General features: G+C 42.7%; 1 long non-coding RNA gene across 1 annotated transcript in view; it reads left to right on the top strand.

The window, feature by feature from the left end:
- Window positions 1-1112: 1112 nt before the first annotated feature.
- The window catches only part of LOC148401568 (uncharacterized), a 31396-nt gene continuing 19610 nt past the window's right edge, over window positions 1113-12898 (top strand). The window contains exon 1 of the long non-coding RNA XR_015857241.1: window positions 1113-1186. This is a non-coding gene — a long non-coding RNA (uncharacterized LOC148401568). The remainder of the gene's footprint in view (window positions 1187-12898) is intronic.

The raw sequence follows: 12898 nt of genomic DNA on the forward strand, positions 1-12898 counted from the left end.
AAGAAGTGATATGGCGCTCCGGATTGATATCCCTCTGTGGTTGCAGGATCATGCCATAAAATGTGTCAGTATGGCAAACTCCCTCAGATGCCTCCTACGGTAAATCCTCGCCAGCATAGTTGAAATTCAAACGGGCCCGCCGTAAACCAGATGACACCACAATGCCGAACATTGTCGTGGTGAACTTTGGGCCGCGTGGGCCGCTTCAGCGTCTGCAGTGTGGGCCCAAATTGCTGACATTTTTCTCTGATGGCATGCTCGTTACTACTTTTGTTTTCTACTGTAAGCTACTGTGTGTGTGTGTGTGTGTCTCCCAGGGCAACACAAAACCTGACGTGGCTGACAAACACTTTCTGTGACTGTGGCATGTTGGAACCCCACCCGCCTTGTTCTCAACTGTTTGACATACTCTTGGTGTAAATTTATTCCGCTGAGACAAAGATACCGTGGTTTGAGCATCTCTGAGAATTTAACCCTAAGTATCCCGTACGCATGCAAATTGTCTTCTCTTTTATTTATTTAGTTTGACCTAAAAGTAAAAAAATATGGAACAGTGAGAGAAATTCACCACAAAATTTTGGAAGGTTATTTTGAGTGGTGAATGTTTACCATTGGTAAAAAAAAATAATTGACCTTATGCCCAAATGGAAAAGTGTTTTATGTTTTGTGTCCATGCCGAATTGTGTGAAAAGTGAATAGGAAAATACAAATACAACTGAAGTACCCTGTTAGCTTAGCCATTACTTGTTACCCAAGAATGCGGTCTTGTCCGATGTTTAGTCAGTTAGTGGTCATGTATCGATTGGAAAATCAGCAACATTGTGTATGTTATAAGATATGCTTATATTTAGAAAGAAAAATCTTCTTAATGCCTTGCTGAATTGTGTTTTGTTTTATTCAATGGTTGCAATGTATGCATCGACGGAAATTACATTGTATCTTAGTTTGTTTTTTAATTACTTTTTCCCAATTAATTAATTGTTTTAATGAAAATTATTTGATTAATACTTTGATTAATTAGTTTAGTTTTTTTTCTTAAACTGTATGGTATCAGTGGCGAATATTTGGGGATTTTAATAAGGCACCTGGGACAACTACGGGGGTCCTCAATACCCGGAAGTAGTTGACCGTGAGCGGGAGTTTCGCCGGGTCACGAGTGTAACTGCCGCTGTCGTGTGTGTTTCAGGTGAGTAAATCTGTTGAAAAGTTGATGATCAGAATTCCTAATACTGCTGGTAGTCTTAGCTAATTGTTGATTGAGAATATGATACGTACGGTTACGGTTGTACAATGTATAATTTTGCGTGTAACATGGACAGTGTGATGTTTCGAACGTATTCTCAGTACCCGGAAGTAGTTGACAGCGGGAGTTTCGCCGGGTCGTGACTGTAACTGCCGCTGTTGTGTGTGTTTCAGTACAACAACAAACCCCGCATGCGTGCGACATATATCTTTATTATAAATTTATCATTTATTTGTAGAAATGTATTATTTATTTATGTAAAGGCCGGTCCGCGAAAATATTTCTGACACGTAACGGTCCGACACGTAACGGTCCGTGGCGCAAAAAAGGTTACATCAAGCTCACCCAAACTAGCTAACCTTTAGCCAAACGCAAGTACGTCATTTCCGCTCTAGAAGTAGTCAATCTTTTCCGTGGCCGTTTGATGGTAAACAATGCTACGAATCCTGTAATTGTACCGCCGTACAACCCCTGGCGCTTTAAGACTCGAAAACACAAACGTTATGACGCCGCCGGTGCTCCATTAGCCTTATATTGAAATATTGCGGGGCACAAATGAAATCCAGCTCGGTAATATGAAGCAGGATATGTAACCTCACAGCCCCTGTGGTCCGAATAGCAAATGTTAAATGAGAGGAGAGCCAAGTGTTTGAATAAAGAAGTACATTCTTAGCAGGGAGGTGAGCGGCTGACAATGAAGCTCCCGAGCGAGCCTGCGAGAGGCCGACTTGTTCATCCCTTGTTATGCCGCTAATGTGTATGATTTAAGGGGGAATTATGCACATCTCAATGTGCCTATAAATGACATTATTCATGCACAGGTGCTGCACTAAGCAGCTCCTGAATGAAAATTAAGATAATCTTTCTCTTTTTTTTCCCGCCTCCCTTCACGCTCGCTCCCTTTTCTCACGGATCCACTTTGTTCAGGCAATATCTCCTGTGTCAATACCTCACTAGACTGCCGCCCCTCTCCCCTCAGCCATTGTCTGATCTTTATTCAGCACTAACAAGTGCGACCACGTCTGTGTGTCTCCCCCGAGCCCGACGGTATTTCTGAGAAATAACGTGCCAAGTTGAATTAAAGCGAGAGAATTAAAAAAAAAAGAAAAAACTTTAGCGAGGCAGAAACTTGCCGTTCCCCAGGGAATTCTCAGCGCAATGAATTTCTCAAACGAGAATATGAAGACATTGATGTGGAGCACTTTGCATATGATAAGCTCTTTTTCCATAAAGACCGATGATTAGTTTTGGAAATGTTGCCGTGGAGAAAGTGTTGCGGGCCTTCAGATACGACGGGGGGAAAACTGTCACTTTGCATTACTTGGGCAGGACGTTGTGCTAAGATGACAATTTGCGATCAAGAAGAAGTGTATCGCTGATGCCTTTGGACGGGCTCGGTTCGCGTTCTCCAGACTGCGTGGGGCTCGCCGTTCGCTTTTCGTAAACACTGAGCGATGACGATCGCCGCTTATCCAGCGGAGACACAGCTGTATTGTTTTAGCGCCGCGCTCTTGTTTACAAGAACATCTCTATTGTAGACGGGCCGGCTCGCTCCACTTGTCTGCCGTGCAAATCACTCCCGCTCGTGTTTGTGTTTTGTCGATGTGGCTCCGAGTTGGCCTTCGCTTCAGTTCAGCTGGCTCGGATTAGCGGGCCACACCCTCGCACCTCACAGCGCGGTGGGGACAAGCAGGAGCTGCAAAGAATTCACCGCGTTTGCTTTAAGCGGCCGTCGGTGCCAGAGGGGGCGGAGTTACATTCGGCACTCTCTCTATAGACCGCAGTTTCCCAAACTTACTCGGGGCTGTAGACCTAAATTACAAGTGTGGTTCCGAGCCAGGACCCAAATTTACAGAAATACTGCAAGCAGTTTGGTTTAGAAGTGTTCAAACAAAGACAGACGTTGAAGGATTTCTCCTGACAAAAATGGATTTGAAATGAAACAAAATGAAATGAGAGAAGATGTAAAACTGGGTTTTTGGGAATTGTCTTACGGTAGTTTTAGGTATCACCTTTCTCAAGAACTGAATAGTGTTTCTGACTTGTAAAATACTACTTGAAAACAAATTAATTGCTACAAATGACTGCCTGAAGTCTGGACTTCAGTGACATCATCACTGAGAAGCTCTTCAGTGACTCCAGTGACATCATCACCTCATTTTGAAACGCTCTTCACTGACTGCTTGTTTGCTGCCCTCCTCAATCAGGGAAAAGCGTTGGGTTAACAAAAGGCAGACAGCTTGACCCTTCTAGAATATTCCATGTATGTTCTTAGTAAAAGTTTTGAAGCAAGTCAAGTTTATTTGAAATGGCCTCAATCACAAACGAGTGCTAGCCCTTGAGTGTGAAGTAAGCCCCCGCAAAATGTTTGCATCCATAAGCGCAATTAGATCTTTTTTTTAAACCTTTATTGTGAAGTTACCCCTTCAAATGAATCATCTCATTTGAGATCTTGTCCGACATACAAATGAAATAAACAACACAAAGGATAGGACAATCACGTTCTTTGTCAACTGTCCCATTTCCAGGGAGGAAATGCCAAAGTTGATGATATTCACAGGCTCCAGACTTTTATTTTGGGTCAGGTTTTGAAAATTATAGTGATGCAGTATATGCAATGACAATAAAGTGTCTCATAAATGGTTTCACGGTTTCTTGCTCCATATAACTCACATTGGCTGTAAAATGCATAATATTGTTTTGCAGATAATGACAACTGTTGCAGATCATAGAATTGTGATTTTTGAGGGACAAATTTATCCAGTAACTTATGTAACATTTTTATTTGATTAACCCAGGTGTCTTCACGCAACATAGGTGTCTTCACTTAGACCATAGGTGTCAAAGTCAAGGCCCGGGGGCCTGATACGGCCCGCCAAATCGTTTTATGTGGCCCACGAAGACAAATTGTGCATCGATTTCATGTGTTCATACTAAAATTACAAATTGTCTTCACTTAAAATAAAATATAAATTAATCAACATTTTCAGTCATACCAAGAAATAATTAATAAAATTATTCCAAAATTGAAACAATCCATAATTGAGAACATAACTGAACAGTGTTGCATGGAGGATGGAAAATTTCAGATGCAACCAAAGTTATTTGTCACAAAAGCCTGACAATCACCTTGGAAAAAGTTCTTCTGCGTTCTGATGTTTGTTTGTTAATTCCCACCATGAATGTTTGTGATTCCCCCACACACACCCGCAATCAAATACGTGTGTGGAGTGAAGCATCATTGTTCTTTCAGTCCGTCTTTGGTGAAGTGAACAGGATGTGCCTGATGTGTCTTTGGCAGAGGGGAAGGTAAGAATACAGAAGATTCATCTGGTTTGAGTTGTGCAGCACCACATCACTTTAAAGGGGGGGGTGCGTCCCCCCCCCCCCCCCCCCCCCCCCACCGCTCTTTCTTGTGCGGGAATCCTGGACCCTTTGTGTGATTGAAGCTCAAACGGAGCAGGAAATGCAAATAGTCCCCGCTCTGAAGACGTCGACTGACGTGATTGTTGGGACGGTTTGAGGAGGCCAGCTCGCCCGCCACATTAAAGGACAAAGCCAACAGAGTGGGTTAAGTTAAGCGAGGGGGGGAGGAGGGGAGGGTGGGCTTCAAAGACGCAGAGGTTGGCCGGCCACACTGTTTGTGGCCAGAAATGTCTTTCATTAATGCTGGTTGATAGTTCCATTGTTCTAAGATGCAACATGAAAAAGGGCACAGAACAAAAAAAAACCTCAGTCAAAAGCAGGAATGTTTTTTGGGGGGGAAACTTTTTTGAAAAGTTGTATAATGACATTGCCAAAATGACAAATTTAGTTTATTCATCTACTTTATTCATTTATTTTTTTCAGGGACCATGTACAAAAAAAAAAAAGAATATCTACTGTTCCATATTATATCTCTGTAATTAATCGTGTATCCTTTGGGAGGTAAGAAAATAAGGTATATAAAATGTCCGCGAAACAAAACCAGAAGCCAAAAGAAAATTAGCAGTTACGGGTATTTCGTCCAAGGAACGAAACAGTTCGTCCGACAAAGAACAAGACGTTTTTAAAAAATAGACAGCATTCTGGATTTTGGAAACGAGATTCCATTTTAATCATATTTTCAATTGATGAACAAGTTATCTGTCCAAAAAGCAGGATGTGCATATTTATTCCAGTGCCTCGGTTGTTACTTTATCCCTTTTGACTCTTCTTAAGAAAAAAAAAAACAAAAACTGGCTAATTATCCCAATAACGAAGCAGCCGCGGTCGTCATTGGCATCCGAGGCTGTGCACAAGTGCATTAGACACTATTTCATAGACGGCTCATTTGCATATTATGATGTGAGGACTGCCCATCATCGCCTCTCCTCATTAAACATCCGGTATCTTGTGGTCCATTTTTAGAAAAGGACAAAAAAAAATGTCTTCAATTGCTCATCATTTGTCTTCTCGCAATTTCCCCACAAATCCTTGTCAATCTCGAGCCCAGCTCGCATTTTATCAACAAAATGGCGCTACAGTAAACATTCCATAATTGACTGTTCAGGAACGCGATTATCAGTTTGAGTTTGATTTGAGGACGTAATCTGCTTTTTGTGCACGCCAGCCTATTCAAGCAAAAATGGACGGCGGACTTAATGGCGCCGCTAACCTCGGAGCCATTCATGCCAAATGGATGTACTTGATGATTAAGTTTGAAAGAGCCGTGTTTTATCGTCAGCCGCCACAAGAGTTGACAATCTTAAGGCCTTCAACAAGAAATAATTAGCATCTATTTGAATGCGCCCGGGAGTTAAGCGCGTTAACGACGACGCTGGCTAGCAATTAAACGACTCGGCTTGTTTATGCCTTCTATCACCTGAAAATTGATTCCGGTTGTCAGCGCCGATCGGGCGGCGACTTTAGGAATTCCAACCGCGCTCTTGTGTACGTTGTTTTTCAAAACTTGTTTTTTAAGTTTCCTTGTGAAAAGTGGTTTCGGAAGAATGTGTGCTGCTTATTCCAATTTGAAGAGCCCGACTACCCCAGCACCCCCCCCCTCCCTGGTTTCTCCACATAGTTTAGCTTTAAAAATCAGGTCAACCTTTAAGATCTATGAAGAGGAAAAAAAAATGAATTAATGGCATGCTATTTTTATTCAGTCACTCATCTGTTAATTTGGTATGACCTTAGTCAAAGGCAGCGCAATAACAAACTTCTTCTTAAGACCAAACCCCTGGTCTCCAATGTTGCTTTTAGAAGCGAAGGGGCCTTCAAGTCTTATCTGCAAAACTCAACGTGCAGGATTTTTTTTCCGTGGCGCGAGAAACTAATGCTCTTTCATCTGGTTTCATAGCGTATTGTTTCACATTTAAAGCTGCTTGAAGATGTTTTTTTTGAAACAGCCAATCAAGCAGCTTCTAGGGGCCCAATAACAAAATGAGTTCTGACAGCCAAATGATGCCGATGATGTCAAAGACTTGACCAAAAACGGCGGCTGTAGAAGTGTCTTTGTGCCAGGCACTAAAGCGGAGGTACGTCACCGCTTTTATTTCCCACCTTCCCGTGGCCCGTGAGTTCCCAGTGTGACTCCCCTGGTGACAGCAGCATCCAAACTTTAGCGCTGCAAAGTCTCTGGTGCCGGCTGCCCCCATTGAAGCATCCCCGCGGGGGTTTTCTTCACAGAGAGCCTCCGAGGGGAGGGGCCGACGGTGAAAGTTTGGCAGCGGGTGACGGATCTCCAACAGCGGCGGCTTTTGTTGCCAGGTTGCTCGCGCTCGGCAACGTGGATGAGCCAGGTGGCCTCTGACCTGACCTCCTCGCTGGAAGGACCGGTGGGCGCAGCCATGAAAAGGAACTCGCGTTGGACGTGGAGGAAGGGGAGCCTGTCTGAAAATTAAAAAAAAAAAAAAAAAGTGCTCCGAAATAGGTCAACCGGTATCTCATTTTTCTTGCTAAGCTTGTAATAAGCCCTGACAGGAATACTGTGGAAGACGGCTATTCAGCGTTTACTTAGCTCGTCCGAGCATCATGGGGAAGAATGACCTTTGTTCTTTACTTTGCTGCAGCTGGGGCTCTTACCTGTAGCCATCAGCAATCATTTTCTTTTGCCGATTTATGTGGCAACCGAATATTTAATATTCACACCTCACCAAAGGAGAATCATTTGGATTTTAAAAACCAAGCATGTCTCATAAAGACAAATCGTTACTTGTCATTGTCCAGAAGAAGAATGAAGCCAAACCTCCACCAACAATATCTTCACGATATAATATGATTTCTTCAGTTTCCAGCCTTCTGTCTGAATCTTGCGAACGATCATGAAGTATGAAAACTTGGCAGGAACAAACTAAACCTGCTCAATCACATTTTTTTTTTCTCCATGAAAAACTTGCTTGCTTTACATTGACAATGATTCTTTTTAAAATGTTTCCATTGGTCCGTTTTTGACACATCAGGGTCACCGGTGGGTTGCAAACTGTTTTTTTTACTTTTGATTAGTTCTTCCTTTCGTCTCCTTTAACTTGTTATTCGACTGACAAGAAAAGGCATTTCAATTAGCACAAAACTTCACACGCAATCATATCAACAAACGACGACGATCGCTACATGCGACAAGCTAATAAGCTAGCTTGCATTAGTTTGCGGTCGGTTGACTATTGTTGGAGCATTACGTCCGTTGGTTTAATGTTACCGCCAAATTTTTTTGTGAACTTACCACAATGTCTTTGTGATGTGTCCCTTCAGATTTGTTTTTTTCTTCCCAACTACCTTGTGCCAGCATTCCTTTCGACTAAAATCAGGCATAAGATTTTTTTTTTTTTTCCTTCTTCATACATCTTCTCTTTTTCCTGAGCCTTGTGCAAAGTGAGACTATTAATGCTTCACTTTTACACAACTCTGGAGCAAATTCGCAACTGGATGAACCAAAATTTGCTTCAGCTAAACCAAACCAAAACAGACGTTATTGTTTTTGCTAAGAAGGTCATGGGTCAAAAACGTCTGACTGCACTACACACGTCAACCTGTCTATGTTTAAACTGATTAAATAAATAAATATGAAATAAACAAATATAAAATAAATAAGTATAAAACATCTAATAATAAATAATCTAAATAAATAAATATAAAATAAATAAATATAGAAATCCGACTGCACGACACACATCAACCTGTCTATGTTTAAATGAATTAAATAATAAATAAATATAAAAATAAACAAATCTGAAATATTAAATAAATATATAAATGGATAAAATATTTTTTTCCCTGGACCACAGAACCGACCTCACGTGCCGTGCAGTGCACCAGACAAGGTCCGAAAGAGAGAGTGCTGAGGATCCGAAACACCCGCTGCTCGTGTGTGCAGCATTTAATCAAAGTGGCATTAGTTTGACACTGTAGCTTAAACGTCGCTTGCCTCCCAATCCCAGCTGAGACGCTCATATTGTTGCTGAAGTCGACCATAGACTCAGCAACTAAGTGGATAAGATGAGCTTAGTTTTTTTCTCCCCCCCCCCAAACCTGGCTATTCACTATGATCCACTCATCACCTGCCCGAGAGTCCGAAACGCTTCGATCCTCTGTAAACGCTCCGTGACTGACTTTATGTCTCTCCACTAAAACCAAAAATGCTGAACAAACCATCACGAGTCTTCTAGCTCAAATGTTCAGTGTGAGCGCAATTTACGACACTGAGCACTTCTTTTCGAATAAAACTCGAACAGGTTCTGGTGTTCTATGATTTTAGAATCCATTGAATTCTTTGAAGCACAACTTGAATGCCTTCTCCTTCAATATCAGCCTTGCCCAGTCCGTCGCAGCCGCCATTCATCCCGTTCTATATGATATTTCTGAAATGTCTTTAAACTTTCCGCATATGGGAAATCAAGCCGAGGTGGCACAAGATTGGCGGAGAACCAATCAGAGCTCTCACAGCAAATCAGATGTGAGAGTGCACCATGTCCCTACAGCCAGTTGTGTGTGTGTGTATGTGTGTGTGTGCGCTTACGTATCCTTGATATTACCAAGAATCATGATGCAAGCTTTTTTGCCTAGAGTGTTTTTGAGCTCATTTTCAAATGGTAATTTGCCTTATCCGAAGCAAACTCACTGAGTGTAAGTAAGTGATTATTTGCATGGCTGACAATCACTTGGCACGCCTGCGGTCTTTTTCCAAACTGCTCTAGTTTGTCCGGTCTTTGAGTGAGCAAAGTGTTTAGAGAAGCCGCCTCCCTTTGAAACATCCTTTCATTTACCTTATCGTCGGACGCAAACGTGGTGTAGTTAGCTCGGGAAAAACAGACGGCTTTTTTGGTAAAAGTTGTCGGATAAAAATGGTGGCGAACGTTTCTTTTTGGAGAAGTTTGAGCACCTCGGCGCCGCTTTTTAATTGGTTCCGACTTCCTCGGGCAACATGACGCGTGGCGGTGACAGCGGGAACAATGCGCCGATTGATACGATCTGCTCAAGGACTCGATAGCGTTCAAATATCATCAACTCGTCGATGCCCCCGACCCGACAAGTGCGCATGAGCGGACACAAGTCGACGGCGTTCAGGGACCACTGCGCAGCCACGCTTGGAGGAGGACCAAAAGGAGAACTTCATTCCATCAACTCATTTAACGGCTGGCCGATGAGCAGAACTTGTTTGAGGTCAAAATATAAAATCTGGAAATCCAACGAGGTGATCAGGAAAACATCGAAAGGTCACCTTGACGATTGTGAAATCCAACCGTTTCCAAACTTGCGAGAAGAATTCAAGAAGGCGGCCGGCGGTCCCCGGTTCGATACACGTCGATAACAATGTGATGGAGGCCTCCCCTCGTCATGAGAAAATTGTGTCGGGGGAGGGGGGGAAAAAAAGTGGTAGCAGCCCTCGCTTGGCCGCGCTCATCCATCAATCAGTATTTAGGACATTGACAAGTGGTAATTTAATAAGCAGTGACCTGCGCTGGCAGGAAGCCAGCCCGACAGACAATACAAACTCATTTATCACACGGGAGCCGAGGCCCGGCCGCTCCCTCTGATCCGCAGATTGCCGCCGCACCGGTTAGCCCCTCGGCGCCGCGATGAGGGCTAAGCGCGCTCCAAATTCGTAATGCAATTCAGTTCTGCTACGAAGAGCGCATCCCGAGTCTCCTTAGCCCAAAGTTTTACCTCGGAAGTTCTGACGTTGATGTCAAGTGAAGCCGAGTCCTGGCTGTGGAAATTTGATCTTTGCGTATTTGCGCCAAAATGACGTGTTTGGTATCTATGGAAATGTTCCTTGCTTGAATCAAAGGTGTTGTGTTATAACGCTGCTAAAAACACTCCCACGACTTTATAGTTGGCTTGCATGAGCGTTAAAAAAAACAAAACGGCAGCATCACATTTCATTGGAGAACAGGGCACGACCTTTCAAAACGCTGACACGGCATTAATGTGAGGAATATGCCCTAACTCAAATCTGGAAAAGGGTTTGAAATCCACGAGAAAATCGGAATTTTGTCGATTGTCTAGAATTTTAATTTGTCTTTGCAGGCCACATGAAATGACGTGGGGGGCCATATCTGGCCCCCGGACCTTGAGTTTGACACATCCTTTATTCGATTCTGTTTTGGGATCCAATATTTGACGGTTCACATGATTCAAATCGTGTGAGCGTCAGTAATGCACCGGCATTGTTTCCTCACATGCGCAATCTCACCTTTGTGTGTGCAAAGCTTGTGCGCAGCGTGGGTATTTGTGCCCCCCCCCCCCCAAATGCGCGGACCTGAAGCAGGCCTTGGATGTCTTCCAGCCGTCCAGTATTGAGCCTTTTTGACCCTTTCACAAGTGCACTTCTCCTGTTTGCCAGTGCAAGTGAGCCAAACAAGTCCCAGTTGGCTTGTTTAACAAGCTACATTATGTTTGCTCGCAGCTCCTTCAGCCCCCTCAAGGTTCACGAGAAACAAGCCGTATATTTGATTTGCTTGAATATCATTGCAAAGGTGTAAGTTTTTTTGTTGTTTTTTGGAAAAAAGACAGCAAAGTAGGAATAGTTGTTTTGTTTCCCTTAACATACATACAGTAAATGAACCAAATGATTTGAGGAGCAACTTCGTAATTTTGTCGAGCTATTTTTTCGGAAGGTTAACTCGAGCACTTTTATTAAACATATGACAATTGCTTTTCTTTTTTTTTTATATAGTTAACCGGTTTTATTTTGTAAATTCACATTGTGTACAGCAGCAAATGGTATTTTCTTGTCTTGAAGCTAAGACAAATTAAAAAATATAACAAAGCTAATATTTGACAGACACCTTTGATATGATAAATAAATGATATAAATAAATATTTACAGAGAAATATTTGGGCCATATTGTTAAAAGGGTGCTCAGAACACGCACCACCTGCGGCAGAACTCCAAAACTTTTCTTTCAGCAGAGATGCTCAGGCTCGCCAGGGTCAGTCCAGGATCCGACGCCTCATCTTGTCGCTCCAATGTTCACTCTCTGCATCTCCATATCTTCTTGAGGCTCCGCCACCATGTTAGACTTGTGAAGAGGCAGTAAAAGATATAATGTGGATTTTAATGTGCTCTAATGATGTCTTATTTGTCCTGTCGGACGCCTGGCTTCGGTCTGGACGTTTTACTCGCCGTGTGCTTCACCTGGGAAGGAGATCATGTTAATGAGGATCCTGATGATGGGAGGGAGTGACACACCACTGCACCATGATGACCTCGCTAACCCGCTAACCTAATTTTATTTACTTTACCGCTACTTAGATAAGTTGAATCTTTAGAAACATGATTTTATTTTATTTGTATTTTCATTTTTATATTTTTACATTTTTATTTTAGTTTTCTAGTAATCCCTTTAGATTAGGTTCTTTGGTTTAGATCACAATGTAGGATGCTCATTTTTAACACAAAGTAACATCAAGCCATCTCCACATTTCGACTTTTCCGAGCTTCTGCCAACTGACTTTGAGCAAGTAGCAGGTTACGCTCGGAAGCTGGGAAATACCCGTGAGCGCTTGTATATTTTGTCACATGGACAAACCATAAAAACTCCAAAACAAGTCGAACACATCTCTACTTTATCTCACTTAAATGTGCGTTTATGCACAGCTGCAAATAGTTGTCATTCCTTACTTTTTTTAAACAATCACAAGTGACTATTTGTCAAGCAGTCAGCTCGTGCTCATGCTCACGCTCGCCAACGAGCACCGCTGGAAAATCAATGTGACTGTGATTAAGTGAGGCCAACGCCAACCTCCTGATTATGACCAATAAAGGAAATTAGATCAATGTTGTTTTTCTCTTTATTTAGGCAGCTTCCAAGGCAGCAACTTGATCAAATTCAACATCAAGTTATCAAAGGAACGGCCGGTGATTTATAAATCGGATAATTGGGGTGTACAGCCGCTGGGTGCACCCATTTTATTGCTTAGTCAAAGCACCGGCTTCCATTTTAAAATTGCCTATTAGGTGGACATGTACGAGCCGGAGTCGGTGTCGCACCCGTCTGCCGCGCATTAGTCCTTTGGCGGCTAAAAACATTCTGTGCAATTTATTTGTCAAAAGATTCAAATCACAGCAAATGTGTCGCCACTCAGTACACGCCTGAAGGCACATCGAGTCATCTGGCAGTCTCAAATAAATGCAGAATTTGAGCTAAGTGGATATTTGGACAGACAAGGCAGGTGAGTGCGATCGCTCGCAGC

Source organism: Syngnathus floridae, chromosome 2 (genome assembly GCF_059516105.1).
Source record: "Syngnathus floridae isolate MCC-2025c chromosome 2, RoL_Sflo_1.0, whole genome shotgun sequence".
NCBI lineage: Eukaryota > Metazoa > Chordata > Actinopteri > Syngnathiformes > Syngnathidae > Syngnathus > Syngnathus floridae.